The following is an 8869-nucleotide window of genomic DNA, read 5'->3' as shown; positions in this document are numbered from 1 at the left end:
TCAAGGTCTGTACATTACTTCACTACATACAATTTATACGACTCGAGCCTTCAAGCTTAAAGGCTCGAGCGTTAAAGACTTGAGCTTTCAAGACTCAAGCTTCGAACCTTGAGGGTTCGAGCCTTTAGGGTTTCAACCGCGACTCGAGCTGTTAAAGCTCAAGACTCGAGGCTCATTTTAACAACACTAGTAGGATCAGCTTTCCTAAATAAATTATCTTTTACTTGAACCGGGGTGCAACACTGTCTTTAACAGTTTATTGCGACGTTAATATGAACCGCACCACCCTACCGATAGGCTTATTTTATGAAAAACACTTCAACAAAAACGGCAGTATTTTTTTCAGACTTTTAAAATCGCTACCCGGAGTCGAAATTTGCAAAATAAGAATTTGTTTATAATTTTCAGTACTGCGAAAATAATCTTTGGACCTGAAAAAATGTATTCAGGAAGGCTGGTCCTTCTCGATTAAAATAAGAAAGGGATCAACCGAATACGATAAGTAGCTTCCGAGATATAAATTTATAAGTACAATCCATTTTAACGAAAATGGGCAAAAATCGCACAATTGAAGGGCTCGTATTTCTCTCAGCTGAGAACGCAAAATTACCCACACTTTCTCAGATCGCCTCGTCTGGAACTATCAGTTATTGCTTATAATCTGTATATGTTGTGTCGAGCTGTTAAAATATATGCCAAGAGTACGTGATTGTTTTTATCATTTAACGCGATTCTGTTATCACACAGGAAACGTAAATAACGAATTCTTTGTCTCGCTAAAAAGCAATCTTGGGAATTCTCTGAAATCGTCCTTTCAATTATAGCCGCGCATGTACGTGTCCTCGAATTTTGTGAGCTTTCAACGAGTTTGAGTTTGAAACGCAAAATATGTACGAGATAAACTAACGCTTTTGTTCTGTTCAAATATAAGTATTGGGATCCAGTGAAATCAACTTTCGAAATGTAAATAATAGAGTTCATATTTATCGGTTCTTGTTACTTTTGCACTGGTTCCTGATATCCGAGCAAGTCTTTATTTACAATATTTAGAAACAAGTAAAATACAAAGGTTTGGTGACGTTCAAACCGTCTGGGTGACCATTAAAATCGCCACGTGAATAACAGCGGAGTACAATTGAATTCACAGTGACCGTATTCTAAAGCGTGGGAAAGGTACATATATGTATACACGCTTTGTTTCGTGAAATAAAAGCCGACAGAATAGATAAACGCAGATTTTGTCACGTTCAAAAATATTTCGAAATTGTGTTGGTGTGCAATTTACGAAGAATTCAATCTTCTGGTCAAAGGTATAATTCAATTTCAAATTATGTATAATTAATTATTGAGAATGCATTTTCCACTTTCCCGATTGCTATGTTAGTATTAAATGGTGTATTTTATGGAATTATTAATTTGAACGTTTCGTAATATATTAATTTATTGTTAACTGTTATCGGGCAATTTAATAGAGACATTGCTTTTAATGTATTTTATTAATCTATCCTGTAAAATATTTCCAATAGTTTTCACTGTATATGAATTTTTCCCTTTTTGATATATAAAGACGAATAGCGCGGTGTTTTCTTTTATGTTTCATAAATTGGTTGTACAAGTAATGCATAATTAACTTACGAGTGTAAGAATTACTTACCCTTACTGGTTTTTGCTTAACCCATTTTCATCTGGAAACGGAATATTCCGCGCTTGATAATTGGACCATATCACTGAATGCGGATTAATTCGCAATATCGTAAACTGTGGCACTGTAGACACTTTGAGATGCGTTTAGCTGCATGATGCAGATGGGGTAAACATTATAGTAACGTAATGAACGAAAGATGATAAGATTATTTGCTCAACTTTGAATACAATTTCATTGAGTGTTTAACGTGTACAATGAACGATTTAATGAAATTAATTAAAAATAGAGCATGTATCTCCCCAAATGAATAGTTTTGAACTAATTTCTTACACTCGTTTAGTTTTTTTTTATTCCATATCATCTCGCTTCCTTTTAAACCTATTCATATGGTAAATCATGTTAGTCGAAGTTATCATGTTTATACAAGGTGAATCACCCAAGAGAAGCCACCTGAATACCTTCGACAATTTTGAAGATAGGAAGAAGTGTGTGAAACGAAAGCTGTTTGATTTCTGGGGATCATTAAGTGGTGAACAAGATTTGTTTCTTCAAGGGGAGGTGTTTAGGAGATTTCAAGGTCACCTTGACATTTTTAAGTGGAACCATGTATCTTTGAACACTACAGCCGTTCTCAAGACGATTTCGATGATAACAGCTTCTGTTTCAAACATTTTTTCCTATCTCAAAAATTGTAAAAATTGTTCAGGTGGCTTGTCTTAGGTGATTCATTCCTGTATTCGTCATCCGATTCTGCAGTTCTACGAAGTTGAACTGCTCCCATAGGCATTCAAGATTATTTAAGGTCATTCGAAGTCCGCCTTCGATAAGTGTTAGAAGACTTTCCTTACTCTAGGAACTTGTCGTGATGACTGACAGCATGATAGTACATAATTCACGTAAACAGAGCAAATATCTATATCTAGTCAAACACGGGATGTTGTAGAATTAGATCGTAATTGCTTCGAGGCAATTAGTACCATTACGACTAGTGTTACTTCCGTTCCGATGGTGATCAAATATGCATTAGCAGACGATTCGTCCTGACGATAAATATCAGATTATGTTCCTTAATGAAAACATTTAATCGATCAGTTAAAATCAAATAAATAATTTTATTGGAAGAAAAATTAAAAATTTAACGAATCGTTCAATAATATTACATTATTTTGTTGGTTTACTTCTCGAAGCCATGTCTAAGACTAATAAAAGTATTATATAGGAAAGTCTTTGAACTGTTCCTCTGCTAGTATACAAAGCGTGATAATATATGTTTCACTATTTTAAGGGATGGCACCTGTTTAGTTATATGGTATGAACCATATAATCTTAAACTTACAATATCCCTAACAATTACAAGATTAATGTAAGGTCATCATAACATTAGGGTAACTTCCCTTGCAAAAGGTTCAGTTATTAAATCCAACATTCTCTATTTATTTGGATGCTAGCTAAGTGACCTGGAACGTATAAGAAAGTTGACAAATTGTAAGTAATAGGAACTGACAGGCAGAATTTGATTCTTATTGATGCAGAATATTTGCTTATCCTCGGATTAGACGAGCCAACGCCTACAGGAGAACGGATTACTTTGGGGCTAGGATTAACAACTTGTACCTTCGAGTTACCTATTCTCTCGGGGTGTGTTTTAAGTAGCGTTCGATGTCCTTTATGCGAACAGGGGGGGGGGGAACTTAACGAACGAAATTGTCACAAGAAAGTGGGACATGTACCGTCAAACCGTTAACAAGGATAGTTATCCTGCGAGTCAATGAGAATTATACCTCTGTTTCGCAAGTATTAGCAGTTTCGATAAAAACTGTCAATTTTAAGAATGTATTATTTATTTCAATGAGCACAATCATTCAAAATTTTGCACGGCTTTCAGATAAAAATCTAAGAGTAAGAATAAAAATGTATTTATAGTAAATACACGAGTAAAAATGTATTCCTTTTTGGTAAATTTATTAAAAGAAAATTAGAATTTTACGATATAGAACTTCAAATATCTTATTCTTTTAATTATTTTAATCTAAGATATATTATCTGCTTGAATTTTAAAGAATTTCCCAGCACTATGGACTGTTTCATGTCTCCCTGATCGTATCTTGACAGAGATCTTATTTTATCTGGACAGAATTGAAAACTATACATACCAGCAGACTGTCTACATTCCTTTTGTTCGATGATCTTGTTCGAAAGTTGCCTTTACAAATACTTGTAAAACTATTTTCAAAACTTTATCCTGTGCAATGATGAATAACCGAGCGTTCAGCCTCAGACTCATCCTACCCAGTCGTTCTTTCTAAACTCCTAGAGTAAAATCTCGACAATTTCTTGGCAGAAAGGGGCCTTGCTATCCTGATCCAGAAACAAGAAATACCCAGCTTCCTCATAACTTTTTTCTATTTCCGTTCTTTCCGTCATGCTCCGCTGCAACGGGACGCGTCGTTTCCTTTTCATCGATTACGAAGCGAGTGTTACAGGTTTGTTTCCTTTTTGCGGTCGAAAATCCTTCGTGAATATGGCTCCTTCTGTAGGTACCGTAATTAACACACTTGTTCTTGATACCTCATGAATTAGCGATGTTAGAGTCGTCTGTTTAAGATCTATTCGCCTGTGAAAACACAAAGCTTCCTCCTACAAAAACGTACGGTGTAAGCAGCCAGTACGAGGCATAGCTAAACTCTCGAAATAGGTCTGCCGTGTAAGCTTGAACGATAAACATCTAACCCAGATGAATTATTTTGTTGGAACAGACCATGCGTCTTTATTACGGAAAATTTATTAATGCAAGTGGACCTCCATAAATGCATTCAAAGACATTTAAATGTGCTTTTATAAATACAATTAAATTTGTTAAATTCATAAATTAAAAATTGCCGAATTCAATTTTGTTTCAAACATAATACATTTTTGCATATTAAATGTCGGTCTTTTAGCGACTCTTCGATTTTATTCAAGTTCAAAAAATGTTACCAGTGAAAGTATAATTACTTACGTTCTACAATCAAATACAGGTATGTTTATATAATTATTGTTACAAATCTATGTTCGTGAAAGTAAACTAAAAAATTGTATACTAATTCTTAGGAAACATTCTTAATTGTACTTTCCTGGTTAAAAAGCAATCTGTAATAGAACCGAAAACAACGTCTTATGGAGTTTAATAAAGTTTATCTCTGAGTTTGACTTAAAACTTTCAACTGTAAATACAAAGAAAGACTTTAGGCGAATTTCAATTTATTCCATCATCTGTTTTTATTTATTTTAAATACTTAACCCTGATATATTTTACGAATTCTATTCTTTGTCAGAATATGTTATACTAATTTAATAAATTAAACGTTGTAAAATTAGTTTCAATGTATGAAAAGTTTCCTACACTTTTGGATTCCCTAAATAAAGTCTAAATTAATAAATAAAAAAAGCTCGAAGTTAAACAAATGTAATTATTACTTTCACGATATCAGTGAGAACTGCAAAATTGAGAAGTACAAATGAAATGCAGAAAGAAAATTAGTTTCTCTTCCGTAATTTTCCATTCTTTACACAGAAAATATTAACTTGAGAGCATTGGTATAAATACACATAAAATTATCAAATTTTGCATACTTACGTAACAAGAGAAATGAAAATTGCAATGAACAAATACACATGCAAAAGACTTATTAAAAATTACAAGGCTTGTATTACTTTCATAATGCAAATATATTCAGCGTGTCTGCCTCTCTGTATGGGAAACATTTCTAATGCCATTTGTATTTTTTGTGCTACTGGATATAAGCAGTTGTAAAATATTCTGCAAATTCATTCTTGAATATCTGGTAGTTCGAGAATGACTTGCAACCTACTTTAATTTAATGTAATACGGTAGAGCATCGATCATCGGAAATGCCAGTCAGTTCAAATATCGATTATTGGAACGTAGAACGAGTCACGAATGGTTTATAGGAGACTTTTCTTATTTTATGAAATAATTTTTACATGTTGAACGAAGCACGGAAAAATATACTTTCTACTATTCTCAAGTGAGCTTAAAGTATGTTACACAAAGCTTTAACTGAAAATACAATATACATACTGGATTTTTTTGAAAATTGTTATTATGATGCTATTCAGGAATTATTAAATGTACGTAAAGGTAATTCAGAATATAAAATTATAGACAAAGATGACGTTCTTCCATTTATTTTTGTTCGAGAGTGCGGGGTCATGCACTATTTCATTACATTGCGTAACGGAACATTTCAAATATTTGTTTTTGCTATTATCCGATCGTCCCTGTGATAAAAATTCGTTTTTCAAAATCGTCTTGGTTCCAACCATTTTTTAACGTACATGGAGCTGTGGTTTTCCAGGACCAATTATTCGACTAACCGATATCATGAACTGATAATCGGTCTCCCTTTATAATGACTTCTCGACTTTATTTGCTTTCAGTAATATTGCTATTTAGAGTTTGTGTAAACTAATCTCGTATCAAATATCTCGAATTGCATATCTAGCTATTTCTGGAATCAGCTACTATTAAGAATACAAACAACTTCATGACTATTTCCATTGATGTACGGGTCTGATTATGCGTTAGAATTTTTAAATTGAGGATAATATGGATGATATCAATTAAGTCATACAGTATTGCAGTCGACGATATGAGATTCTTGGTGCTCCCAGAATAAGCATTTTGATTATTTTCCTGTATTCTAATCCCTTTTTTAAGCGCTCATAATCCATTTAAGTGGTGTTATTTCTATTTTTGTAGTAGTCTTAAGTGCCTACCTTTGCCAATGACACTTTCTTTGTAATAATTCTGTCTAGAAACTTGGACTTGTTACTTCTTGAATTATACAAAAGGAAAGGGTCATTGCTCGATGGAAACCACGAGAAGGTGGTGGGTCTTATGCATCGAGAAGGGAAAAGAAAGAAAAGGGTATAATGGTATTCTGGCTTTTAAATAGAATTATTACAAAGAAAGTGTTATTGGCAAACAGTGGGCATTTAAAACTGCTATAACGACTATAGTATTACTGCTATAACTGACCATAATATTAGAGTGTACGTGAAATCCAAAAATGAATTTTAATGAGCAAAGATCACATAATAGAGCTAAGATTCTTGGATTTTGAGGGTGTAAAATCATCTGAAATTTAATCCAGAAAGCTTAAATAATACGGTACAAGTCGTATGAATCGAATAAATTCTTACAAATGAGCTGATCAACTTAAACATAGGTACTGATAGGCAACGTGTGGGACGACCAATCGAGATTTCAACTTCAGTTCTGCAATCATTAACGAACTTATTGAAAGTGACAGACGTGTTACAGTAGAACAAGCTGTTGAAAATTGTAATCTAAGCGTTGGCACAATTTGTCATCCTCGAGGATCCATAACATGGAAATAAGTTTCACAGCAACGAAGAAGCGAAAGCTAATGTTCAAAACTGGCTGAGACAATAAGACAAAGAATTCTTTGCTGTTGGCATGAAAAAGTTAGTAAACCAATGGGACAAGTACACAATTGTAGCAGGAGATTATGTCGAAAAATAGGTAAATTGTGAGATTCATTGAATAATCCATATTAAAACAACAGGCGTTTGTTTATTTATTGAATGATTCTTGTAGATATTCCTCACATACCTGAAAGTTTCTATTACATACTTGTCGCTAGAATTCTCATGGATGTTGTGTCGTAAAGTAATGATGGTGGAATTTGGTCTATTACGAGCATCCTGCTCAAAATACATGTTGTCCATCTGCAAATTCCTCGCTTATACATATTTTGAAGCACCATTAAACTTTGTCTACAACATGTGGCTCTTATAAATATTCATTACACTTCGCATAGTCATGAGTAACTTCTTTCTCAGTGTCAAATGACATATGTACACAATGTTGAGGGATAAATATGTTTCAGTACAATGTTTCTAAACTTGAATGAGAAATGAAAATTCTGTTTATTAAAGGTTATTCGTTACGAGCACGTCAATAATCGGTGGCACATTATTCTCTATGTGAAACTATATGTAGAGATTATACGAAGGTCTTGCCTTTTTTAAATGGAATCATTTTATATACTCACTATATTACATTATAAACAATTGAAGAAAAGCCCAAAAATAATAATGGAAGAAATAAGGGGTGAAAATGTTTCCTAACAATTACACTTTAACTCTAAAAATTAAATCTTTATCCCGAATTTTTTCGTTATCTTCGCAGTTTACCCAGTGTGATTATATGCATATGTTCTACGTAAGGTCGTACTTATCGCTGTCTATTAACCCGTAAAACGAACCTTGCAAAAGAATTGCAGTCCTTCAAATTATTTACAGGATGTTACGTACGAAAGATAAAGTATCATTGGCACTCTTTCGGATCAAATAATCTTCGACAAACAGAATTTCCGTGTCTATCACATAACGGTCTTGAAAGTATTAATCATACAATTCAATTGAATTTCTTCACTATCAAGTTGTTGATTTTCCACAGGGTGTTTATTGCAACTTCCGTATGCTTAGTGTTTTAGCTCTGCGCTAATATTCAGAGACAGTAGCAAACAATGACTGAATAAATATAGAATGCAATAAATGTCAATTAATATCGATAAACTTCACAGTAATTTATTAAAAACAGACCAACTAAAGATATTTTTAGTTAGTATTAAATCAATTTCTTATTTTATACTTATTAGTATAAAGGGTGGTACAAACAAGACGCAGATGATTTCACGTGTCAAAGCAAACTGAAACTGTAGAATAAAATTTGTTCCTATGAAGATTCGTTTATACGAATGCTTTCGAATTGTAAGTGGCTAGTGAGTCTATTTATTATTTAATTATGTTAAAGTTTGCATAAAAAAATGGTTGCATCTCTTCGTTATATTATGATTTGCTGGATATCCTAAAATTAGAAGTAGAGAAAAAAGCATAATAAGATAAGAGGATACAACAGGCTGTTATCGTTTTGTCATGCGTCAAATTAAGATGAAATGACCCTGTTTCATATTCATAAAGAAGGTACAGCTGTGAGAATATTACCTAGAATAATTATCAGGAAATGTTTTTACATTTCTTATCTTTCTACTTCTGCTATATTACTGTTTGCTTCACTTAAGCCATACCTATACAAGATAGGACTAAAACAGGAAGACTTGCTGGTATAAAAGTTGTTGCAAGCATACATCAGGGTCAACTGGAAGCTTCCTACGAACAAACGACAAGAACAAG

Source organism: Dufourea novaeangliae, unplaced genomic scaffold, assembly GCF_001272555.1.
Source record: "Dufourea novaeangliae isolate 0120121106 unplaced genomic scaffold, ASM127255v1 scaffold199, whole genome shotgun sequence".
Taxonomy (NCBI): Eukaryota; Metazoa; Arthropoda; class Insecta; order Hymenoptera; family Halictidae; genus Dufourea; species Dufourea novaeangliae.
Note: the sequence above shows the minus strand (reverse complement) of the source record.